The sequence below is a fragment of the Symsagittifera roscoffensis genome, chromosome 2, assembly GCF_963678635.1.
Source record: "Symsagittifera roscoffensis chromosome 2, txSymRosc1.1, whole genome shotgun sequence".
Classification (NCBI taxonomy): Eukaryota; Metazoa; Xenacoelomorpha; order Acoela; family Convolutidae; genus Symsagittifera; species Symsagittifera roscoffensis.
The window spans coordinates 26,869,758-26,897,576 of NC_087063.1; the positions used below are offsets into that span (position 1 = coordinate 26,869,758).

Below are 27,819 nucleotides of genomic sequence, written 5' to 3' on the forward strand. Positions count from 1 at the left end.
AAAAAATAGGGGGGAAAAGACAACAAAATAGTTTTTTTTAGAAACAATTTTTCCTTATTTTCTTAAAACTTTTTTTTTGATTTTTTTGTAATGGCTGATTTAGTGCTATCAAAATGCACTATTTGCTCAGCTGCCTGACATTTTACTAAGCCTATAGATGAAAAATGCTGAAAACAGTGCCGAAATAGCTGCAGAGCTATTTTAAGATTGAGACAACTTGATCTAAACGTTCTCTTGCTTTTCTTATTGATTGGCAGAAGCTTTTCAATATGATCTTACACTTCATCCCCTACAAATTTCTTGTGGTCAGGTTTTATAAGCACCCAGGTTGGGACAACTCATTTGATTTGAAATTTGACCACTTTATTCCAGTATCCCAGGCAACCAGCAAATTCGAAAAAATGATTTGTATAAAACTTGACATTGGACAACATAATCAGGAAAAAAATAATTCAATCGGTGATCCAGAAAGGCTATGTGTACTCAAAAACTCTAAATGTTTATTGGCTGACGGAAAATTCAGTCACTCAAAATGTTTCATTATGATTACCCTCATTATGTTAGTTTTTCAGGAATAGCTCCCGTTAGCATGTATGTCTTCTCACCAAATAAAACGTAAAAAACATACCACGGTTTCTAAGAGGAACTTTTTTTGACTCTTGATTGTAGATCTGAAAAAATTTTGTTCGATTTTGGGCTGGCCGCTCTTCAAGGGTTTCGGAAAAACTTCCCAGAGTCCAAGCTGACTGGATGTTTTTTTTTCATAATGCTCGAACTTTTATCACAGAAATTAAGGAACTCGGATTAAAAAAGAACACGAAATAAACCACAAGTTTGCATTAGCGCTTAAAATGTTACCTTCAATGGCTTTTGAAAAAGAAGAAATAGGAATTTCGTACGAACAAAAATTGTCAAAAAGTTCAAATAGTCTGCAATCGCGCTGTAAAACAGTCGGAAAAAACGCAAAAACTGACAAGTTCTGCCTTTACTTTGAATCCAATTAAAAGAAAAGTTTTGTCTCAAGTCCTATTCCTCTTCACTATGGAATCAAAGAGATGCGGCAACAACCGGTTTGGCCAGTACAAAACATGCTGTAGGGGGCTGGTTTTATGGTATACAGTCATTTTTCAGACTTTGGCATCCCATTATGTAAAAGATCGTTGCGAAAAAAATTCTGTAACGCTTCGAGCGGGAAGCAAATTACAAAAAAGAAAAAAAATGTCCTGAAAAAATTGCAAAAAAAGAGCAAAAACTGCAAATTATTCTGCATGTTTACGAAGAAAAAACTGATAACCATTTCGTTTGCGCTATGGCGAACTTTGATAGGACGCTAGGTTGGGACTAGTGGCTGTTGAACTCTTTAGACAGTGCGCTGTATGCGGACGTTGGAAAAAAATGACAAATTTTGATTAGTTCGAAAATTTCGATAAGTTTTTTTTGTAAAACGATTGGCATTTGAATAAACTATGATGAGATCAATTTTTTTATCTTAACTGTTTTTTCATTTTTTATTTCATTTAAATTCAGCTAATTAGTTTATGATTCGCAGAAATCTTTTCAAGATCCTACTAAAATTTGGAAAAATCTTATCTCTTTCAGCGATTAATTGAAAGCATGCAGGTCGAATTAGTTTTCAAATTCATATGAAATACTAGACTTTCGGCAGGGTCATTTTGCGTTCAGCAGCGCGCATGTTGTTTCATTTTGTTTTGCAAAAACTTTCGTAATTAAAGCGTTGATATTTACCAACGCTATGGTTTCGATTCCCTTTTCACTTTGATTCTAGCTCTTGGCATTAAAAAAGGTTTTCAAATTTTAGTGGGGCTATCTAATCCTGGGTTTATTTGAGAGGGGTGTAACGAAAAAGGGTGTTAAAAACGGGGGTGATAAACTAAACTTGGGAACCATTAAGGCAAATTGCAGCAAGTTTTGAACTCTCGGACAAGCCAATTATTTCAAATAATTACTTATTTTTGTGCTCGGGTGACATTTTACTTATTTTTCTGGCACAAAAAAAACAGCTTGAAACAATTTTAAAATGCAGTTATAAACTGAAACCTGAGTTGTCTCAAATTGAAGTTAATCGAGCTCTTTGAGCAGACAAGGAACACCAAACTTACCTTCTGACCAGAATAATAACGCAAAGTAAAATGAATTAGCTGAGACAAAATCAAAAAAGTAAAGATGATCTATTGGAACGAAAGGTTGCTTAAAAGGGTAACTTCCTCGGACAGTTGAAACTTTCTTCATACAACAAACTTGAATAAGTCATAACAGGGTCTTACCTTTCGTTTCGACTGAAGTCGCCTCTCAAAGTTTGCTTTGCACTAATGGGAAAAAGCGGTGGGCAAATATACATACGTGCATATCACGGGTTTACTTACTTAACTGAGTAATCAGAAGCGAAGTCGACAACATCAAGTCAAAAATAGAAACGACTGAAGTCCTAATTTGCAGATCATGTTGTAAATCACCTTTGTTTGCTTTCATTCGTGTACGCGTCGAAATGGACCAAATTAGGAACTAGTTACTGTAGTAAGACAAATATCATGTGAAATGATACAATGTTAATTGTTTTCCGCTTCTACAATTTGTGTCGAAAAGAAATGACATACAGCAGATATCAATTTTGGGATCTTAAAACGGTCAATTTATCAAAACAACCTTTCCCAGAACTTACCCTCGTCGATGGCCAAAGTTTATCTTGCAAGATTTTGCAAGATAGCTGCAAGATTTTTCTTAAGAGTGATGTATAACTTACCATAGATTTTGCAAGATAAATATTGGCAATCGAGCAGGCTAAACTATTGGGGCATCGTGAACTTTCACAACGAATGTGTATATTTTTTTGGTCAACATAATGAAACCATGTACAAATAACTATAGGCAGGGGAAGATTTAAGAAAAATATGAAAACTCTAGGGGGATACTTCGGGTAGTGAAAATGTCGAATCCCCCACTCCCGTTAAATCTATTGACGGTAGGACAAAAACATTGATGGTGTGGTGCTTGCACTTTTATAGCATCAAAACAGCGATAAAAATTTTGATATTATCTCACTTTTTCGGTTATTTATTGCTAAAAAAACTGTACAAACAAGTCAGTTTAGTGAATTTTATTTAAAGATTTATAAAAAAACTTATTAGTAAGTTTAAATTTTTTTCCGAAGTGTTTGAACAATTTCAGGTTTGAGCAATAGAGTTTTCAACAAAAATGACCTACCGTTGCATTTGATAAATGGTACCAATTTAGAGAGAAAGTAAACACAAAGGTGCAGAGGGGTAAATTGGCGAAACATATCATCTGAAGGAAGCTACACGGCACAAAGAAAATTAGCTTAAGCTTTTCTTTTGTGTAATTTGTACAAAAGTAATGGCCAAATGTCCAACTTTTTTTAGCCGAGTGTTGTAATTCAGTTGGGGTTAATAATATATATTGCAGTAGGCTGCTTTTAAGATGTTTTTACGCCTGTCAATTTTGAATTACTTCTCTTAAATGCTCCTGAAAAGGTCTTTATCTTTTCTGATTAGACTCCTTTTTGGCAGATCCAAAAGTCCTTTATCTCAACATCATCGAGTTTAAAAGGTGGGCAAATCAATATCATGGTTTTAGGTCAATGAGTATTTACGGACAATTTTTCATTTGAAAAAACAAGCCGAATTCGGATGTAATTAATTTTTTTTTCGCAATACGTGTAATTGAATAGATAAAAAGAAGTATTGCTTTTTTATATGAAGTTTTTAAAAAAATTACTAATTTAATTATTAAAGCGGATGTTAAAACTTACCCATAATGAAATAAATGCTTCTGCTGCAGTAAAAGCTATTTAAATTTGTTGGCGTATTTTGTTGACTCATTGTCATAACAGGTAGAGCAAAAGGAAAGTGTTTGATAATTGTATGAGCAGATTTAGTGGGATAATGTTGAAAACCGGTCCATTTTACAAATTGGGTCCATTTGCATTTATTAATCATCATCTCATACCTTCTCACCCATTTCTATTTGGATTTATTGGCGGTGACAGCTTTTGCGACAGCATTGCAGAAATAATTTTTATCTCATTTCAACAACACCAAAAAGTTTTGGCTGAAATTTCCAATAAGGCGAAATCTCGAATTGACTATATCCTAATTATCCGGAACTTCTTTGCATTATTAACAAACTTGAAAATTAGGCCATATCTATAATGCCAAGCAAAAAAAAACAGCTAATTTACTCGCATCTTTTTCTCATATCAGTTTTGTAAAATAGTAGAGTTCTCTTAAATTATTTACACCATTTTCTATACATTAGAAAGTTTGAACTTTTCATCACATTGTAATTGGTACTCAAATATCATTAAAATGAGTACTTGTAAGAATTTAGAAAGGCGATATTGACTTCTTAAAAATCTGTCCAGATTACTTTAGGTTAACTGAACTCTGTTTGCCTATGGACTTAAGATAAGAGTGATTGGATAAGGAGAGAGTACATGTCAATCTAGCATCCCAGTTTCCTCAAGTCCACCGGGGACATCCGCCTCGGGATCCGGCTGTGAAATTTAAACCCCCAACTCCCATTCTTTTAACCCACTCAAGAAACATTGTCAACAGACATCGTGTCAAAGAAAAATCTTTATACTTTACACATGGAAATCGAATTTTATCGAGACCACGGAGATTATCTTACAACATTCAAAACAAATCTCTCAAAATAACACAACTTTAAAAAAATCATTTTTGAAAAGATCATATCATCATATCATTCATATCTTGAAAAATCTTTTTTAAGTGTAGTATCTTCAGAAGAAAATCGAAAATCGATATACAACTGAATCATGTTTGAAGATATTTTTTTGAGAGGTCTTGTATGGTCGAAAGTCGTTTTTAACATGACAAGAAAACTAAAAAAGATCTTTCGAACTAACCCCATACCCAACTCTTTAATAAGGGATTACTTGCACAATGCTTGTATATGTTTTAACCTTTGAATGTGTCCTTTATAGAAGTGGAGATAAATTGTTCTGAAAATCCGTTAAGGTATCAAGAAAACTTACTTTTTTCTTCTTTTTCGATATTTCCAGTGGTCCACGTGCATTGATCATTGAATTTTCGCTAATTATAACGTCATATAATCGGCATTTTCAATGTCATATAGCAGGCAACAAACGCTAAGATTGATATAAATTACAATTGACTAATTTTTTTTATTCGATAATGAGTGGCTTAACCGATGATAATTAGAAAAATGGGCAGGACAATCTGTAAACTTTGAAAACCAATTGTGGTTTGGTAGCTTTTAAAAAAGTTTTTATCGAAGATTTACATCGTCCCGAGCTCAATAAATTATAAGCAGTCAAGTTTTCAATCGGTCGGTTTTGATATCATGATACTTACTTAGTTTATTAATTTACAATACCTTTCTAAACAGAATTTATAATGAGCACAGTATATGTTTGGATTGTTAATCTATAAAAAAAGAAAATGTACAATTGAAAACTGTTGAGATGTTGAGCACAGCTGAGATTCATCTGAGGTGGCTTCACTTAATTGGGAGCCATTAATTAAGTGTTTATCTAATTAATCTACCAGTAATATGCGACAGTTGTTTAGCTTTTGTCCAAGCCTCTTCATGCTAACTCAACAGCGATTCAACTAACATGCACAAAATTGATCCTTTAATGCTTTTCTTGTCATAATTTTACGCTAAAACCAACAAAACGTAAATAAAAAATATCTTTTATTTAATATGGCTCGTATAGTTTGTTGTAATTTAAAGTTTTGTCTTTTCACTGTCGTTAATTTTAAGATAGAGAAGTACAGACGTTAAGTCTGGTATCAAAACAAGCTTATTGATCTGAAAAGTCGAATTTAGAATGAAAACTTTATTGAGTGATTAGTGCTTCAGACATGTTTTTTCCGGTGACCTATGTTGCGAAAAGTTCAAAATCGCTATAAAGTTTTATTCTTTTTTTTCGGATCAAGTTAACATTCCCCCCCTAATAGACCAAACTAAGATCCTCCACCCCAGCGCTTAAATTAAATTAAATTTGCTAAGCGTTGCTTGTAAAACCCTCGATTCTGATTGGCTGAAAATTCCCAATTTAGAACCAAGTTAACATCCTCCCCCCTAAACGTGTTTAGGGGGGAGGATGTTAACTTGGTCCTTTTTTTCTTCTGGTAAAAACGCATTTACAAGTCTGGAAAAATGCTGGACTAAGTTAACATCCACTCCCCAAATGGACTAAGTTAAGATCCTCCCTCCCCCCGAGATAAAACTGACAAAATCAGCAAGTTATTGGAGAAAAATCATTGATAAGAAGGCAAATATTATCGAAATAGTTATTAAGCCAATCGAACCCATCTCGCCACATTCTTGAAGATACCAGTGCAAAAAAAAACGATGACATTCGAGCATTTTTTTATCAAAGTTTTTTTTTGGCATTCCAGTACGATTCAGCATTTTGAGGATGGACACCGGTTTCTTTTTCCACAAATATAATTGAATGATTGACGGTCCTTTGGGTAAACCCCATCTTCTGCAGCGCTCTCGATGCCCGTCACTCGTCAGAATGAACAATTGAGCCCTGTTCGACGACCGATTTTAATAATGGGCAACAAAGTTTTAGGGTCTCGGCGGCTCAGAATGTCTCTATATCCAACCGAAGAATTGAAACTCTTGTCCACAATGCCGAAGACCCAAATTTTTCAAGTTGTTAGACATTTCGAGTTGTTAGGCATTTCAAGGCAGTCGAGAATGTTAAATTGATCCAAAATGTTAGAAGTGATTGGAATAAGCAGCAAATTTCAAACAATAACATAATAACATGGTGCACCATGTTATTGTGTTATTGTTTGAAATTTGCTGCTTATTCCAATATATTCCAAGATAAACATTTTCGGTTTATGGAGGTCAACCCGGGTTGTAGATAGTATTTCAACTGCATCTTAGCGTCACATTACCTTTCCAGGCCTTTTTGTTGGTTTTAATCAGTTTTCTTTATAAGACCGCTCAAAAACCGCTTAAACACCGCTCAAATCTTGCTTGAAAAACCGTTCAAAAATCACCGCAAGAAATAAGCGGTTTTTGAGCGGTTTTTGAGCGGTTTTTTAAGCAAGATTTGAGCGGTTAGAGCGGTTTTTCGAAAAAAAAAACGCCCAAACCGCCCAAACCGCTCAAACCGCTCAAATCTTGCTGGAAAACCGCTCAAACCGCTCATATCTTGAGCGGTTTTTGAGCGGGATCTCGACCCGGGTGGAGGGGGAAGGGGGAATGGGCATAAAGTTAAGCACACAGAGCCCGGGATGACCAAAAATACTAGTCATTCAATTTCCATATACGTAAAAATGCTAGTCATACACTTTCCATACAATTCCATACGTACAGAAAATTCCATCAAAGGTCTATGATTAGTATTTTTTCATATAATGGAAATTGTATGACTAGCATTTTTCCATAAACCAAAAATTTTGATTTTTTACATTTTAATTTCTCAAACTTTTTTTGGTTGTGTTTGTAACCGAACACAAATGACATAAACCTTGATTACTCAAACGTAATAACCAAAGGTTTGGCCGTCTCGCATTAAAAATGCATTGGAAACAGCCTGATATTTGTTACTTCTGTCTCACACAAATAAAATAACAAAAGTAATGAACTTTTCAATTTTAGCAATAATTTTCAAAGATGATTATTTCTAGTATTTGAATTTTTAAATTACCAGACATTGATCAAGGCATACAAAAACATGTCATACCAAAACAAAGAGGAGTTTTAAGCGTTTTTGAAAAAAGTTATGAAGAGAAAAGGAAAAAAATCCAATATTAGTATATCCAGGACTACGTTATACGCACAAAAAATTAAAATTTGCATGCAAAAATTTTTTTCAAAAAATGTTTGTTTGAATACGAAAATCAGTTTGCGATTGAAAAAAAAAACACAAAAAAATTGTTGGGGGCAATTTTCAAAAATACTTTGAAAAATTTTTGTCGTCGCCATCAAAAAATTGCTAGTCATACAATTTCCATATATGGAAATTGTATGACTAGTGTTTTTTTTTCAGAAAACAAAAATAAAAAATAGTCGAAGTTTTTAGTTGTAGCAGCCCAAAAAACGCTTAAATGTTTTGCCAGCTGTTGAATTGATTGTTCAAAGCTTTTTTTCACAAAAGTTTTTTTTGTAAAAAATTGCTAATCATACAATTTCCATATATGAAAATTGTATGATTAGCATTTTTTTTTTCATACCATTTTTTTCCTTTTTTTTATGAAGAGATACCAATTTCGATACCAAAACAACTATAAAATACCTTTGAAATTCGAGTAAACTCATTTTGCGAAAATGTATGAAATTTGTATGACTAGCATTTTTCCATAGACTAAGTGTATGAAATTGTATGATTAGCATTTTCGGTCTATGGAGGTCAACCCGGGAGAACAAACTGGAAAAAATCTGAAGGTTGAATGATTTTTATCATATGTTACGTTTTTTCCAGAAATAAACTTGTTCCTAGTTTAACCCTTGTTAAGTTAAGAGCTACTAAAATATGTGCAGAAAATAATAGAGACCATTGACCAGCACCAAAATTATAACCAACCCAAAAGAAGTGTTGGATCTACGTAACAAATACCCCCCCCCCTTTCAAGAAAGGGGCCATTTATTAAATAGGCTTAGCTAGTCGAATTTACGATCAGTTAGAATTCAGCAAAATTCCAATTTACATAGAACGCTCTATTGCTAATTTAAAGCTTTTTTAAAGGGGTGGCAATTTTTTTAGTAGATACCATACGGAGGGCGATTGTTAAATATATCCGACGTGTTTTTTAAATATATCCGACGTACCATACTTAAGTAGATACCATACGGGGGGCGATTGTTAAATATATCCGACGTGAAATTTAGAGATGACAAAGATAAGGAGAGATGACGAGGCGACAAGCAACAGAAACAACACAAAATATGACCATGAGAAAACAAGAACAAAAGATTATTTACGTTTTTGACTATTTACACGGGTTGACATCTGTAGAAGAAAAATGCCAATTATGCAATTCCATATGTGGAGTCTATGGAAAGATAAATACCGTTGGAGGAAAATAACTGATAATAATTTTTCAATCAATTCATTTTTCAAAAAATATCCTAGATTAGCTGAAAACTCTAACAAAACAAACAAGTGGAAATTTTTGTTACTTGGGAGCAACTTTAGCATCAAAAAATTAGTTTGAACACAAAATTGCTTGTCATACAATTTCGAAATACAAAAAACTTTTGATATAATTTTTTCCATTGAATAAAACTAAAAGCCGAGCCAAATTTTCTTCTTTTTTGATCGCAAACTTGCTTCTGCGCTCAAATAAACTTTTTACGAAACTTTGTTTTAGCAATTTGTCTATAATGTAGTCTAGGCTACTTTTCTCACTTAATAAATTCCAAAGTTAAAAAAATTGTATATTTTTCTGGGAGAGAATCTAAACATTTATTTACCTGGAAAACATCACCAAATTCAATTTATCTGCGTGATAATCGCCACTTACATTTTGGATTTTTAGGTAAAAAAAATTCTCTGGGAGTGTGCATTTTGAAAATTCATTAATGGAAAAAAGTGTTTTTCATACAATTTCAGAGAAAAAAACTTAGGAGAAAAAACTTCTTTTATATGTTCAGTATAGCAAAAACCTTCACATACAATTTCATAGAACAAAAAAATGGGTATGCTGTTTCCAACAGGTTTTGTAAAAAAAAGGGATAGCAAAAAGTTTGCAATTTTACCGAAATGTTTGAATAAAATGCTTATTATACAGTTTCATTGTACGGTAAAATAATTGCTTATTTTGCTATTTGAATAGGTTTTCCCAGAAAATTTGTTTGAAATCATATGACCAAGTTTTTTTTTCAGTATAAATTTGCATGATATGATTTTTATCAACCCGGGTGAAGGCAAAATAGAGAAGTGTACGGAAATGGGAAAAATGCGTAGAACCAATCTACTGATACTGTTATATGTACAAATAATTGTTCCGAATTTCGATACGAAAGTAACGGTATATTTGTGCTCGGGGTGGGTTTTTTTTTTCTTCAGACAAATTTCGACTTTTTAATTAGCCATTTTTGACGGAATTTTTTTAATTTCATTCAAAAGGTATTGTTGTCCTGAGCTTAAATTTGAAAAGATATTTCACCTGTGATCATTTTTCGTAAAGTTATGGGGGTTTAAAGATTGCCATTTTGGCCAATTTGGGACACTTAACGCGCGATATATTTCGCGCTATTAACGCGTAAGCGGAGAGTTAATCCGTCTTAGAAATCGTTCCAAATTGGTTTAACGAAGCTTATTTGCCATAATTGATTTGTTACAACTGTTCCGACTGCCTCTTAAGGTCTATAGAGCAGTTATAACATGAAAAAAATGCAATAAAATAAAATGAATCTTATTTAATTTGAGATTTATTCGTAACAAAAATCCCCCCACACGCCGCATAAAGTACAAAGTGATACATTTCGCTCCTTGTAACATATCAATTATGGTAAATAGCCTGCTTCAACCAATGTGGTACGGTTTCAATGACGAATTAAGTCTCCGCTTACACGTTAATAGCGCGAAATATATCGCACATTAATGGTCCCAAATTGGTCAAAATGTCAAAATTTAAACCCCCATAACTTTGCGAAAAATGATCACAGGTGAAATATCTTTTCAAATTTAAGCTCAACACAACAATACCTTTCGAATGTTAAAAAAAATTCAAAATTTATTGCAAACGTGATAAGCGCAAAAATATCGCCGAACTTGGTCAACTTCTATTTGTTTGCTTCAGTCGCGGTTGTTGTTCCGACTTTCGTAACAAAATAACGGAGTATTTCTACTCGGGGTGTTCTCTTTCTTTAGAAAAAGTTTGACTTTTTAATTAGCCATTTTTGACAGATTTTTTTTCTGTATCATTCAAAAGGTATTGTTGTCTTGGGCTTAAAGTTGAAAGATAATTTCGGCCAATTTGGGACAAATAACGCGCGATATATTTTGAGCTATTTACGCGTGAGCGGAGATTTAATCCGTCTTAGAAATAGTTCCGAATTGGTTGAAGGAAGCTTATTGTTCCGACTTTCGATACGAAAGTAACGGAATATTTGTGCTCGGGGTGGGTTTTTTTTTCTTCAGACAAATTTCGACTTTTTAACTAGCCATTTTTGACGGAAATTTTTTATATCATTCGAAAGCTATTGTTGTCCTGAGCTTAAATTTGAAGAGATATTTCACCTGTGATCATTTTTTGTAAAGTTATGAGGGTTTAAAGATTGCCATTTTGGCCATTTTGACCAATTTGGGGCAGTTAACGCGCGATATAATTCGCGCTTTTAACGCGTAAGCGGAGGTTTAATCCGTCTTATAAATCGTTCCAGATTGGTTGAACGAAGCTTATTTGTCATAATTGATTTGTTACAAGGAACGAAATCTATCTTTTTGTACTTTATATGGCTTGTGGGGTGATGATTTTCATAAAAAATTTCAAATTTTAAAAAAAAAAATTTCATTTTTTTATTTCATTTAATTTTTAAAATGTTATTACTGCTGCTCCATAAACCTTAAAAGGCAGTCGGAACATTCAGGGCTTGGCCCTGATACGAGCAGTCTTGTTTTAATTTACTATGAGTTACTTTTTAAAGCCAAATTTCAGTAACTTCCTATGGACAGGGCAAAATTTTTATTGTGGCCGCACGTTCTGGCTTTGCGGTTTGTAAAGCATATATTTGTTTTGTTCCTACTTAACATTTGTGCCTGGGGTGTTTTTCATTCAGAGAAGTTTAGATTTTCTAACTAGACCTTTTGGTAATTGTTTATACCATTTAAAAGACATTGTTATCTAAAGTGCAAAATTAAAAAGAAGTTTTTACCAGCGTCCAATTGTTCCTGAGTTAAGAGACTTGACTTTAAAGACTAATTTCACCACTTAATTTCAAATCGGCGTTTCTTTTACGCGATATAAACCGTGCTGTTAAAGATTAAGCGCCAAAATAAGTCATTACAATTGAATTGAGGCCAGCAATTTGAAAAGATTGATACGCTACCAGGCGCAAGATATGTAATTTTGTATCAATGGTGTACTGTTAGATAAAATAGATACATCAAACATGAAAAACAGTTCCATTTTTTTGCACGTTTTTGACAATTTTTCAAACAAAAAGTTTTTATCGACGTTAAAGGGCATTCGTAATTATGTTTTTGTCTTTCTGAGCTTTGCCATGCTAATAAAATTGCAGTGCATACATAACCAGTTTTTCTAAACCACTTGATGACAGTTTTGCACAGCTTAATGAAAGTAGGGCTACAAATTTTTGTGTTCATTTTTGGGCTCTGATTATTTGTTGTCTCTCAACTCAGCGTCTTTGTTACATAATTTATGATTGCCGATAACTAAAACGTTTCAACGGCTCAGTTTTGAAATTTTATTTATCGTCACCAAGCACAAAAATAGACATAAAACAAGGATAGCCGATTTCACATTAATGGAAAATTACAAAAGAAACCTTTTTCTTTTCATGTAAGTGTTTTTTTTTTCATTTTTTTCCGTAAAATTACAAAACTCTCAGAAATGCGTAGACAAGTACCGAATGAGGGTAGTGTTGATAGTGGTTGTTTTCAATAAATGATCAAAAAACAAATAAATTGTATCAAAAATTTTTGTAGTTTGGCATTTTGATTTGTTTTTTTTTCTAGAAAATTCTTACTGCCTATTAAATGCTGAAAGAAACTAAAATATAAGTTTTTCTTTTGGGAAGTCTAGTTTTTTTACCCTAAATATTACAGGAATAAATGACACACTGACCATAAATGACCTAAGTGGCTCATGTTAATATGACAAAGTTTACACGATCGCTTTACCCGCAAGAAATTCGACGAAAAAATTCAAACTGATTTTTCTCAACACAGGGTTTTTAATGTTTTCTAAGGGTTGTTTCATTTATGAATAAAATATTTTAAAAGGAAGTATCACTAGACTCATTTGGTTGAGTATCTGTGGTACTTGATTTTGCATGAAAACAAAACAAAAATTTAAAAAAAAATAAAACACTCGACAAAAATAAAAGTCTACCCCAATTTCAATTGTCAGAACAAAAACTTTGCATATTTGTTTTTCCAGAGCATCTAACAAAACTGGACATGTCCCAATTTTCGCGGCTATATTTTGATGTTTCATCTCATGTGCTGTCAGCTTTCCAATTTTGTGATCGATGTGTTCAATGAACGAATAACTAGATAACCGTTGTTTTCTTCAGCAGCAAAAATTAGTACAGCTCTCTGTTAACAGATAGTATTAGTTGTATTGATTGTGTCATCAGGGGCGGACTTAGGGCGGGGGGGGGGGGGGGCGGACGCCCCTTCCCTCAGGGATTCGACCCCCTGCCGACCCAAAGGGTCCCCCTTTGATACTTTATCAGAAATCCATTTTTAGCAAACCGACCCTAAAATTTTTCTAAAGGCGCATTGGGCGCCAATATATACTAACTTTGAGGGGGAGCGCGCGCCAAAAAAAACGCGATTTTTTTGACAAAAGTTTTCAAAAAGTGCCCAAAAACGGCTTTTTTGACTGTTTTGTCAAAAATTTGCCTGGGGCGCAGAAAATTTAAGCCAAAATAGGGGTAAAACAGTGCTTGGGGAGAGCTCGAAAAATCAGTTTGGTCGACACAGTGTCATATCGTTATCCTCATGAGATCTATAAAAACTCTGGTTTTCCAAATCCTAATTTGGAGTGTAAACCTCTTCTTCAGATAAAGATGCACACTGTGAACCAAAAGTTGAACACTTAAAACCCTAATTAAGTTTGTGAAACAAAACATAATGGATTGTGAACAAAATTACCATGTTCTTCTTTAGATAGCAATTGTTATAAATTTTCAACATATTTTTGTCGAAACTCACTCGTTTTTTTGTTTTATATCAAAGTCCTTTTAAATTATTATATTAAATATCAAATTAAAATAAAAATTATCAAATTAATCTTTAATATCACTTAATTATCAAATTACAAAAAAGTCACATTCGAGCGTATTTCACCACCAGTATCCTAATGGGAAGCTATCAATAATAAATAACAAATTAGAACAAGACTGCTCGTATCAGGGCGAAGCCCTGAATGTCCCGACTGCCTTTTAATGTTTATGGAGCAGTAATAACCTATAAAAAAATTAAATATAATAAAATAAAATGAAAAAAAATTTTTCTGAAATTTGAATATTTTAAATGAAAATCATCCCCCACACGCCGTATAAAATACAAAAGGATAGAAATCGCTCTTTGTAACAAATCAATTATGGCAAATAAGCTTCTTTCAACCAATTTGGAACGATTTCTAAGACGGATTAAATCTCCGCTTACGCGTTAATAGTGCGAAATATATCGCAAGTTAATTGTCCCAAATTCGCCAAACTGGCAATCTTTAAACCCCCATAACTTTACGAAAAATGATCACAGGTGAAATAATTTTTGAAATTTAAGCTCAGGACAACAAAACTTTTTCAATGATATTTAAAAAAAATCCGTCAAAAATGGCTAGTTAAAAAGTCGAAATTGGTCTGAAGAAAAAAAACCCACCCCGAGCACAAATATTCTGTTACATTCGTATCGAAAGTCGGAACAATTATTGATAACTATCAAACAACAATTTTGATAGTTTTGCCAGTCAAAACCTTAGTAAATCTGCTACAGTCATCAAAATTTAATCATATTCGAATTCTACTTTGCTCTACAAAAATTATACACTTTCGTCAGAGTAATGAATTTTCTGAGAAAAATTAGTTAAACTACCAAGCCAGTTTGTTATTCAATTTTTTTGTCTTAACAGCAAAAGCGAAAAGCAATCAATCATAATGGATTTTTGTTGTCTAAAATATTTTCAAAATAATCGATTCCCAAAAAATTTAGACAAAAAAGTATTTATTTAATTTCACTTAAATTTTTTTTTGACTTAAGTTTTGGTTCTCGTCGTGCAAAATATTGCAAGAAACTCTGCATTTATCAAATAAGTAATGCAAAAATTTTGCAAAGCGAGCGCACGACCTACTCAATTTCCAAACCTGAACTTTTTCAAACTTCAAAACGATTCCGTTAACATCTCCTCCTTAAAATTTGCCCCTTTGCTTCCTTACGCACATAAAATGTTTTCTACGCTTTAAACTAAAGTGGGCTATTTGTTGTTCAACTTGACCGCTCAACTTTGACTTTTGTCACTGTTTTTATGTAAAACAAATGCCCTAATTTTTCTCCTTTCATCAATTTTTTTTAAAAATTTATTAGAAACTCTGGGGTGGGGGTGCTCAGAGTTTCTAATAAAATTAAAAAAAATTGATGAAAGGAGAAAAATTAGGACATTTGTTTTACATAAAAACAGTGACAAAAGTCAAAGTTGAGCGGTCAAGTTGAACAACAAATAACCCACTTTAGCTTAAAGCGTAGAAAACATTTTATGTGCGTTCAAATTCTCAGTGGAAAAAAAACTCGATTATAATGGAGTTGGGGGCGTTCAACAGTGCCGAAGTACAACAGTGCCGAATCTAAAAATGTTGTCAAAAGTTCCACAGATTGAGAATAATTGATTGTTTTTCTAGTTTTGTTTGGGATTAGCTGGCAATTTGCTTGAATACCGTTTTGTTTTGGAGCGAAACCGAGAAAAAAATAGCAATTTGCCGTGTTATTTGTTTGTTCAAAAAAATTTTTGACGCTGCGTTTGAGAAATTTTTTACCTGTGGAATCAATTAAACTGGCCATTTTTGACTTTGCAGCTTCCGTCGACTCAAATTAATTTACTTGTCATTGATTTGGAATGAGTAAAAACATTATTCAAATTCAACCTTAAAAAATAACCTTCGAGGTAGGCCTCTGGCTGGTTAACTTAGAGAAATTTTCGGCACAGTTGAACAATATTTTGTCTTCAGCATTGTTGTACTTTGGCACTGTTGTACTGCCCCAATGGAGTTTCATAGTTTTCATCTATAAAAGTAAAAAAAAAATAAACTATTATAATTGATTTGCAATGTATTTTAGCTTTTTGCTAAGTAATAGCAATATAATTCATTTGTAATCGATTTTAATTGATAATTCTTCACTTTTATAGACATTGTATTGACAATGTAATTCAAATTTAATCGATTTTTATCCATGGAATTTCAATGCGGGAAGGCAGCATTTAGCGACTTCAACACTAATAATTAACGTTTAACAATGTTAAAGGTGATATTTTCGGTAGTTATACGTTTTGTTCATCGCTTCGTTTAAATGCAGATTCTAGAAACCCAGAAACACTAAACTTTCAAATTGAAATGGCATTTTTTAAAACGGTTTTCATTTTGACTTCAGGCATATTTTGGTCGACCAATTAAAAGAGATATTGTTCAAGTTATAGCTTACTTAAAATACAGATTATTGATCAACTAGAAGAAGTTCTCATACCTGATACTATTTTGTAGTTGCAGATAAAGCAAACATAACTGCAATAGATAAAAATTGCTCAAAAAACCGATTTAAGGCATTTGATATTTTTTATTCGGCGTTTATTTGTGGTAAGTTGTTGTTTGTTGTTTGAAAGGACTTGCGTGATCGAATAGTTGGACTAACTCAAATTTTTTAAATTAAATGTCACCGGCAGCTCGTAGATTTGATATCTATACAGTTGTCAAAGTTCGTTTCCTATAAAGATAATTTGAGAATTTGCAATATTTTGAACCAAATCAGTGTCGTGGGATTAACCTGGCGCAAAAGCGAAAACAAGTTGATCACACCAGGAAAAGCTTTCATCGATTTCATTACAAGTGGCTTCGATGAAAAATCATAAAAGATCTTTGGCCGTGTCCCCTTTGATTGACAGCTAGTCCACATTGGAGGGATAAAATCGACCAACAGATATATCTCAACTAATGTCCCAATGATCCGATTAAATTGGAGGAAGCGCCAAGGTGTTTACACTTAATTTAAAGTGAAATTGAAGGATTTTTAGTTTGAGGTCGAAAACTCGCGTGCGTGGGCGTCCCCTTTTTGCGTCTTCCGGAATATAATATAGAGTATAGTGGTGTTGCGGCGCATCCAGTGTGATGGTGCCCAGTAGTTATATAGCACGCTCGCTGCAATTTAGCAATAAATTAATGGGCTCATAATTAATTTAAACTCCAGCTCAACCTAATAATAGTTAGCCTCTGGGTTAGGCTTTTGACTGGTTTTTGACTTTGTTTTGCAAAAAAGAGTAAAGAAAAAACAATATGCGTTTTAATTTGATGAGAAAAAACTATTAGTTTTCTAAGCAACTTCAACGAATCCTATTTGTCAGTTGTCCCTATTATAATTGATACTATACACAAACGATTAAGCTCTCTTGCCTACATTGTTCTAATATTTAACAATTCCGAGAGTCCTAGGGTGAATTTTGACCTAAAATTCTAAAAACTTGAAAAAAAAATATTAATTTTATAAAAAATTTGTATACCGTTTGTTTCAAAGCAGAAACTGAAAGTATACTTCAAATTGGCTTCTATCAAAAAAGAATACGAAAAAAGACCAGTAAATCAGGAAAAGTCCTATATGTCTTGGCTGCGCTTCAACGTTTAAAAAGAAAGCTTAAAGGAAACTGCAACTTTTGGACTCGCCGATATATTTTTTCAAATTATAATATGAGTAGTAGAGCTGAATACTGTGATAAAACTCGCATGTCTTAATTCGTTTTGAAACATTATGGAGAGGGAGGGGGCTATTCACCGCTCATGTGTTACTTTTAAGTCATCATAGATAAAATCTTAAGAAAAAGACTCGCAAAATGAGAAAACCCTTAAAAAACCCGGAAGAATATTATATTTTCCTTTGATCTTAATGTGAAACGAAGAGCGGTAAAACATCAAAGCCTTTCAGGCGTCAATTTTTTTTTCATTTGAAAGGGTTTTACAGATCAAACTTAAATACTGGAGCTTCCAGCTGCAAACTGAAAAAAAGTTTCTCATATCCTGTGTTGTAATTGTTCTTATTTAGGACATTTGTTGGGCTTTTCTTCGGATTTGAACAAAATCGGGCAATTTTCGGTTGAACTTTGATCCGCTCTTGATGCTGAATGAATTTTGACACTGTGGGATGAGCATAACCCATTCCTAATTGAAAAATGGTATGCCATTCTTAGTTTATAATCCTCCACACTCGTTTTTTTTTTTTAGAACAATCAAGATATGACTGGAACTGCTCTTTCTCAGTTGTTGTGGCGTCGAATGCTTCTAAAGCCAACATCGCATTCAGGATTGAGAGCCAGCGCAATGAATATTTTCATTTTTTTTTTAAATTATCTGTCTTTTTTGTATTCAACCGCCAGTCTTAATTCTTGTCTTTTTCGCTAATTGACCTGCGTAAAATGAAAAAACGTACTTCTTTACAAATTTCTCTTTTTTCCGAAATCAATTACAATGTCTGTTGGCTCTAATAGGGGCTTAAAATCACGTAACACCCAAATTGATCGTTTTGCAGTTGATTTTTTTTTCAATAAGAAAATAAACCATTGGAAGGGAGCATTTGTTTGTAATACCATGTACAGTCTATAGTTGTTGAAATATTGGTGGATCACTTTTAAATGTGCCATCAGCGTGCAAGTTGTGTAACGCTCGAAAATCTCCATGTTGACTTCAGTGGCGAACACAAGGTTGCAATCCCCCGGCCTCGAGTCATGAGCCAACAAATCCTCCCCATTTAGAGTGGTTTGAAGACGCAGAAGTATTACAAACCTATAGGTTTTTTGTTAAACCTATTTGACATTTTTGCGCAAGTTTCTCCACAATGTTTAACTGCTGTGCACTTTAACTGTCATGCTTTTTCAATTATGAACATAATTTCATTTTGAAAAAAAAAAGTGAAAATGTTCAAACACATACAGATAGTTTACTTTTCAACTTCTCGTTCAACTATAAATGTAAAGGATCTAATTTTTTCTTCGGAAATAAATCATCACGTGTAAATAACGGTGAGTTGCAAAGTCTTTTTGAGTATCTCCAAGTTAATAACCCGCTTTTTTCGTAAGACCGCTTTTCATTAAGATCAAGAGTCGTTCCCCGCGCTGTCTTGTAGTTAATTACAACATTATTTAAATGATTAGAAACTTGTTTAGAAACCAGAGTGACTATTCAACAAATAATACAATCAAGGTTTTGGGCTCATTTTTTGGTGTTAAGCGATCAAAAAGATTCATATATTTCCCAATTTTTAATTAAAGGTAACCTTAACGGATATTTAGTGAAAAGTTACGTGTTTCAGCTTATGGGTAATTAAGGGTTTATCTTACGTGTTTCTTTTGCGAGTCATCGCACTTTTTTGAGTTATTTTAATTGCTAATGTACACGAGTTGTAATTTTGTGCGAGGAAAGTTTTCATGCGAAATGTTTTGTTACAATTTTTTTTGAGTAAAAACAATATTGAAAGAGTGATGGTATTAATCTAGATATTGAACTGAAAACCGGAAATAAACATCGGAACTTTTCTTGAAAAAGGCCTGAAATGGTTTTTCTATCGGTAATTTTGGCACTCGTACTGATAGTTTTTGACCAAAACATTATTCCACTACTCCCGTTAATAGCAAATTAAAAAGATGCCAGATTCGCAAGTTTTTTAGAAGCGTTGAGGCTTGAAAATAGTTTGGCTATATCTTTATATCTATGTATCAATAAATCTCGAGAAATAAAGGCGAAGTGACTCTAAGCGTGAACTGATTTCTTCAAGATTTATTATACTCATATCAAATCTTTGTAGACTTTATTTATTCCAAGTAAACAGAATAAAATTACATTAAACTTGTCTAGTTTTCTTTTTTCTCGCGAAAATTTCAACTGAAATCAGAAGATACAGACAATTGCTGTGTAAGTAGCACAAAAATTTGTAACCACAATATTTAATGAAACAATTTAAAATCAAGAAAAAAAAACAAAAAACTACAAATTTTTGCTCCATTTTGTAACGAATTTTTTGTACTACTGTTTTTCTAGATAGCTCCCCGGGTTAGGATAGTTTCCAAACGTTTTAAGTTAGCTTCGGAAGCACAAAATTCTTAATCATTCAATTTATGAAAAATACGAATCATATTAACTTCATACATTTTAGTAAAATGTTGTCATTGAGTTTTCCGGAAAAATTTTTGCCTGTTTTGACATAAATTTTAATGTATTGTCATATAAAAGCAGTCTTTTTTGTTAAAAAACGTTGATCATACCATTTTAAATTATGGTTTGATGGAGAACATATATACTAGCATTTTTTACGGTGACAGCAAAAACTCTTATTGTCCCAAAGAATTAGAATTTAATTTTTTTTGAATCACAATTTCATGAAAAATTTCTATTCAAAAAATTTCCTTACATGAACAATCATTAACCATAGACCTTTCATGCAACATTCTGTACTTTAGCCTAGAGCTAATTACTTTCAGTAACAGTTTCAAAATTTGGTTGAATCAGATTTTATGGTCAGCGTCTAATCAAAATCAGGTCTCGTTTGTTCTCTAATTTAGTGTGGAAAACGAAAAAAAAATAAATATTTTTTAATTTCTTCCGAAACATTTTTTTTGATTTTCTTTGGAAAGTAAAGCCACTGTTGAAAAGACTTTATTATGCTACAACAATCCCTCTCAAATTTTTTAGCACAGTCACGCGATTTTTTTTGGTTTAGAAATTGTAGTAAGAGGTTAGAAGAAACACCCTACTTCATAGTTCCTTCACTCCCCGAAGGAAGTAGAAAGTCACCCGTGGCACTGCAGGAAGCAGTGAATAACATTTACAGAAGAATAATACGGCTTTGCGAAACTTTTTTTTCTAAATAAATTGGCGTTTTCTCAAAATTTGCTCTCATTTTGTGTTTGTACGTTTTGTCATTATTTCGTACAGAGAAAACAAAGTGATTATCGTTCAGATTATTAAGGTGATGCATGATTCGCAAGTTTTTTAGAAGTGTTGAGGCTTGAAAAAAGTTTGGCTATATCTTTATATCTATGTATCAATAAATCTCGAGAAATAAACGCGAAGTGACTCTAAGCGTGAACTGATTCCTTCAAGATTTATTATACTCATATCAAATCTTTGTAGACTTTTTTTATTCCAAGTAAACAGTATGAAATTACATTAAACTTGTCTAGTTTTCTTTTTTCTCGCAAAAATTTCAACTGAAATCAGAAGATACAGACGATTGCTGTGTAAGTAGCACAAAAATTTGTAACCACACTATTTAATGAAACAATTTAAAATCAAATGAAAAATAAAAATAAAAAACTACAAATTTTTGCTCCATTTTGTAACGAACTTTTTGTACTACTGTTTTTCTAGATAGCTCCCCGGGTTAGGATAGTTTCCAAAATTTTTAAGGTAGCTTCGGAAGCACAAAATTCCTAATCATTCAATTTATGAAAAATACGAATCATATTAACTTCATACATTTTAGTAAAATGTTGTCATCGAGTTTTCCGGAAAAATTTTTGCCTGTTTTGACATAAATTTCAATGTATTGTCATATAAAAGCAGTCTTTTTTGTTAAAAAACGTTGATCATACCATTTTAAATTATGGTTTGATGGAGAACATATATACTAGCATTTTTTACGGTGACAGCAAAAACTCTTATTGTCCCAAAGAATTAGAATTTAATTTTTTTTGAATCACAATTTCATGAAAAATTTCTATTCAAAAAATTTCCTTACATGAACAATCATTAACCATAGACCTTTCATGCAACATTCTGTACTTTAGCCTAGAGCTAATTACTTTCAGTAACAGTTTCAAAATTTGGTTGAATCAGATTTTATGGTCAGCGTCTAATCAAAATCAGGTCTCGTTTGTTCTCTAATTTAGTGTGGAAAACGAAAAAAAAATAAATATTTTTTAATTTCTTCCGAAACATTTTTTTTTGATTTTCTTTGGAAAGTAAAGCCACTGTTGAAATGACTTTATTATGCTACAACAATCCCTCTCAAATTTTTTAGCACAGTCACGCGATTTTTTTTGGTTTAGAAATTGTAGTAAGAGGTTAGAAGAAACACCCTACTTCATAGTTCCTTCACTACCCGAAGGAAGTAGAAAGTCACCCGTGGCACTGCAGGAAGCAGTGAATAACATTTACAGAAGAATAATACGGCTTTGCGAAACTTTTTTTTCTAAATAAATTGGCGTTTTCTCAAAATTTGCTCTCATTTTGTGTTTGTACGTTTTGTCATTATTTCGTACAGAGAAAACAAAGTGATTATCGTTCAGATTATTAAGGTGATGCATGATTCGCAAGTTTTTTAGAAGCGTTGAGGCTTGAAAAAAGTTTGGCTATATCTTTATATCTATGTATCAATAAATCTCGAGAAATAAACGCGAAGTGACTCTAAGCGTGAACTGATTCCTTCAAGATTTATTATACTCATATCAAATCTTTGTAGACTTTTTTTATTCCAAGTAAACAGTATGAAATTACATTAAACTTGTCTAGTTTTCTTTTTTCTCGCAAAAATTTCAACTGAAATCAGAAGATACAGACGATTGCTGTGTAAGTAGCACAAAAATTTGTAACCACACTATTTAATGAAACAATTTAAAATCAAATGAAAAATAAAAATAAAAAACTACAAATTTTTGCTCCATTTTGTAACGAACTTTTTGTACTACTGTTTTTCTAGATAGCTCCCCGGGTTAGGATAGTTTCCAAAATTTTTAAGGTAGCTTCGGAAGCACAAAATTCCTAATCATTCAATTTATGAAAAATACGAATCATATTAACTTCATACATTTTAGTAAAATGTTGTCATCGAGTTTTCCGGAAAAATTTTTGCCTGTTTTGACATAAATTTCAATGTATTGTCATATAAAAGCAGTCTTTTTTGTTAAAAAACGTTGATCATACCATTTTAAATTATGGTTTGATGGAGAACATATATACTAGCATTTTTTATGGTGACAGCAAAAACTCTTATTGTCCCAAAGAATTAGAATTTAATTTTTTTTGAACCACAATTTCATGAAAAATTTCCATTCAAAAAATTTCCCTACATGAACAATCATTAACCATAGACCTTTCATGCAACATTCTGTACTTTAGCCTAGAGCTAATTACTTTCAGTAAAAGTTTCAAAATTTGGTTGAATCAGATTTTATGGTCAGCGTCTAATCAAAATCAGGTCTGGTTTGTTCTCTAATTTAGTGTGGAAAACGAAAAAAAAAAATATTTTTTAATTTCTTCCGAAACATTTTTTTTGATTTTCTTCGGAAAATAAAGCCACTGTTGAAATGACTTTATTATGCTACAACAATCCCTCTCAAATTCGTTAGCACAGTCATGCGATTTTTTTTGGTTTAGAAATTGTAGTAAGAGGCTAGAAAAAACACATCCTACTTCATAGTTCCTTCACTCCCCGAAGGAAGTAGAAAGTCACCCGTGGCACTGCAGGAAGCAGTGAATAACATTTACAGAAGAATAATACGGCTTTGCGAAACTTTTTTTTCTAAATAAATCGGCGTTTTGTCAAAATTTGCTCTCATTTTATGTTTGTACGTTTTGTCATTATTTCGTACAGAGAAAACAAAGTGATTATCGTTCAGATTATTACGGTGATGCAGGGCAATTCAATTCTAAATAAAGGGCTATAATGAGTGAAAAATGAATCACAAACCCAAACTACTATTGATTGATAAATTTTGTTAGACTTTCTGGTAAGTTCTTTTGGTATTCAAAAACAACTCAAAAGTAGTTCAAAAAAGACTACATTTGTTCACGTTATTTTTTTGAGGCTAAGGAAACAATACAATGTGTAATCTGAAGAAATTGGAAATGTTTTTGAAACAGTTAAGTTTGTTAATCTGTGGTGTTCCTTGACTGGAAGCGGAATAAAGAGGGTAAAAATTATATTAGTGTTTAATAGGTTAAATTAATTAATTAATTTCAGCATTCGAGATTTCAAAATATACAGCTCATTATCACTTTGAAACGATTTATTTCGTTTCGAGGTTTCTTTAATCTGATCACGTTTGAGTGTTGGCAAAAAATCACTTATCTTCTACTCCAAAAGTTTTGTAAAAATTTATAAGTGTTTTAATCAACTTTGTGTTTGATTGTGGAATTTTCATGGCCCTTAAGATGATTTATACAGCATTTATTTCTAAGCTGTCCCTATATTGGTAGAAATGATTAAATATAAAAATGGCTAATGGACTTTTTAATAAAATCAATTTGACCGAAGAGTGATTAGATTGTCTATATTCCAACCAAAAAGAATCTATCATTAATACCTGAATGTCATGATGAGTTCCGTCATTTTTCGGTAATTATTTGAGAGCAGGACATGATCATTTTAGTTAAGTTTTTAAAGTTCTTACTATAATGCTAAAATACGACTGCTATCAAAACAAAAATAGGAGATAATCAAATAAGAAGTAATTTTGGAAAATTCAAAACAAAAATTATCTCGATTAAGACTACACTAACTATACTGCTTTGCAAGTAGCTCACATTGTCAGTATTTGTTCTTTTAAATTTATGTTTTAAAAAAGTTGTTTTTAACAAAATCTGCTTAAAGTATTTGTAACTAAATTTTAGAATTGAAATTTTTTACTAATTGCAAACCTTACTTAAAACTTATTTGAATAATCAAAACCTTTTCCCCAGTTTTCATCTTTTTTATAGAACTTCTTTTTTAAAATGTTTTAAAATTTTTTAAATCTTTAAAAATAGAGAAAAATTAAAATTTTGAGTAATTAAGCAAAAATAATTCTCATGTTATTTTTTATTTTAAATATGAATCAATAAAAAATGACATGTGATGGGTTGAGAAGATTTTGCTAATAATTTATCCCTTAATTCACGCAATTTTTTTAAAAGTTGTTAAATCATGTTGAAAAATAGCCATTCGACGTGGTTACTTCAACTTTTCGGAGTACTAAAGTATGTTATACCGAGGAGTTAACAGATGGCAACGTCTACTGAAAACCAAAACCTAGCACAAAAATTTAAATTCGTATATATATATATATATATATATATATATATATATATATATATAGATTATTTATATTCGAATCGAAAGTTTAAAAAAATAAGCTCATTGTCAGGTGGAACGACTCATCTCAACCTAAAAAAACTTTCTTTTGCCCAACTACGATATGGAAATAAATCAGTTACTCTGCTTTCTTTAAAAAATTTAATTTTTCGGATTTTTTGGGTCGGATTATTCATTTTTGATATCTTTTAAGATGGTATAAGCTTCATTGGTTGATGTTTTCTCAAAAATCAACAAAAGTCGGAGAACCCAATAATAATTCATCACCTTCTGAAAGTCTGCTCCTAACATTACGAAGCTAAGAGTGATCTGATTTCTATTTGCCTTGACTTAAATAGCTTTATCTTATAGTTTATAGTTAACACTCTAATCATACACAAGCAATGGAGCCGACATAATCATTATAATCACCACTCTCGTCATCTTCTCTTTTACAAGTCAGATTTTTCCACATATGTCTTTTTTCGGTATCTGTGCAAGAACTGTTTGCTATTTCTCATTACATTCAAAGTTCTGAGGTTTAATTTTTTTGAATCTCCTATACTTTTTTTCACAGCACATATTCGGTTTTTCGCGTTTTGGACAAAAAGTCTTAAATTGTTTGCTTTACACATACCAAAACTAGCAAAACACAGAGCTTGATTCTTTAGCAGTCCTTTGCATTTGCTATGGTTTATAATTCCGACCATTTGAAAATGGGGATGAACTTTGTAATCGGGTGCTTTATAGTTTTTTTCTTTTTTTTTTGGTTTTTCACGTATTATCCGGTCCCCCCACAAAAAAAAAACGGGAATAGGTTGAGTGATATATCATATTGAAGACCTATCAGTCTTGATTCGAAAGACTTTTAACAATTTTCAAAATATTGTCCCAATATCGAGACAGACAGATATAATTTTTTCTTTTTAGTCTACATTTGAGCAAATCATGCCACCGAACAGGCTTACAAAAGTTCTATTTTCGCTCAACTTAGGCCTGTTTTTGGATCGTTTGTGGCGCCATTTGCAAGGTAGGAACTTTGAAAGAAGTTTTTAATTTTTTTGATATCTTTTTTGTTTTCCTAGTCCTATCTCCACAAAAGCGTTTCCCAATTTGCCTTTTTTACCATGATTTTCAATTTTTTTTTAAAATCCTACATTTTATTTTATAGATTTTAAACTACATTTTGTTTCTAAAATTTGATCGGAACCTTCTGTGCCACAGTAACCGGCTATCCTTCACTGTTTTTTGGCTTCGATTTGTCAGACTCAAGCTGCCTTTTTTGTTCAGATAACTGAAGAAAGTAAGGAATATATATGCTTGGGTTGGTTTTTATTCAGACCGTTTTTCAAAAAATTTTTTTTCTCTGCGGGGTTGGAACCCTGAATCCTCATGTTCTCAGAGGGTCGAGCTAACCACTACACCCACTGCAATTAACGGTCAATGTGAAGTAGTCTGACTAAATTTCTCGTTTTATAATTAAATACTGAAGTTGTAACGCGCATTATTCACGCGTGGCGAAACATCTCTCGCCACAAAATCCTTCCAAATTGAATTGTGGCAGCTTATGGGTCTTAATAGTTGCAGACACAACTCAAATTTATTTCTTCCAGACACAACTCAAGTTCATAGTTTGTCAAAATTCCAACAACCAAAAGCTATTCGAGACCAATAAATGAGCAGTCAAAACATTCATTGTGTTGCCCTGACACGAGCTTTCATTTAGCTTAAATTTAAATTAATTTCAATTTTTTTCGATGAAAGATTTTAGGGAAAAAATTCTGGTTCATGCTGAAAGCAATTTTAAACAATTTGCTTATATTTCTCCGAAAAAGTGAAGAAATCAGCAACTCGAGAAAATACTACGGGAAGATAATTATTTCTAAAGCGTCAAATTCGAGTACACTTTTCAAGAAACTTTGACATTTGCATTCAATAAATAATCTTATATATGGCCACTTTGCGTCTATAAAGAGCAATTTTTTTTAAAAAAATTTCTTGTTGTTTCCATACTAAGTTCTTTATTCATAAAATCAAAGATCCAAAGTAATATGGATCCAATTTTTTTACCTTGCTTTGGGGTGGCCCATTCTCTCAACCCTTACAGTAATCGAGCCTGCTCAAAACAAAACACTTCACTATCAATATTTTTTAAATTTTTTTCCTTTTATTCTGTGACCCTTGTGTTTGGTAAAGTAAACTTTTAATTTCTGTCCGTTTTCTTAGCACGAGATTTGAAAACTGGCTCAACTTGCGGCCCGCACTGGAGTTTTATAGATACTAATCAATTATATTAAGTTTTCATCGTCAGTTTCCTCAAAAATAATTAAAATCTATTGAATATGGATTGCTGTCATCTTTTTTTGTCAAATCATTAAATGCATTTTATTCGAAAACTTAACCCAAAAGTTGTCTGAAACTTTAAAACACAGAGCAATGTTTTCACTAGTTGACAGTTGCTTTTGGCTTAGCACACGTTTTATTTGAAAAATGCAAAGATATTTTACACTGCCATTGATCATATTAATCTCAGACTCTGCTGCGCTCAAGCTCTTGAAATGAGTTTCAGTTAAATTTTTGGAAGTTTGTCGAAGTGTCAGAGCTTTTTGACTTCACTAACTTCTTACTTGTCTGTTCGGTATGGTTTAAAACTTTGATCATTCTGTCTTAATTTGGTTGAACTATGGAATTTTATTGAAGATTTAGCTTGAAATGTCATAAATTTTTCTGCAGGCAACTGGTTTTTGCATTGATGCTCCAAAATTTCCTGCACTTATTGTTTCTAGTTTCTTCTCTGTACTTTCAGCGTCATAAATCCAGGTCAAAGAATGCTC

General features: G+C 32.3%; 1 protein-coding gene across 9 annotated transcripts in view; it reads right to left on the reverse strand.

Moving 5' to 3' along the window:
- LOC134840480 (slit homolog 3 protein-like) overlaps positions 1-16,630 on the reverse strand; it is a 40,514-nt gene extending 23,884 nt beyond the window's left edge. For 2 of the 9 annotated variants that reach the window (XM_063856312.1, XM_063856299.1), the window contains exon 1: positions 5,036-5,361. The gene's annotated coding sequence lies outside the window, so the exon portion shown is untranslated. The other 7 variants (XM_063856305.1, XM_063856309.1, XM_063856302.1 and 4 more) reach the window with 7 other exon arrangements.
- Positions 16,631-27,819: the final 11,189 nt, after the last annotated feature.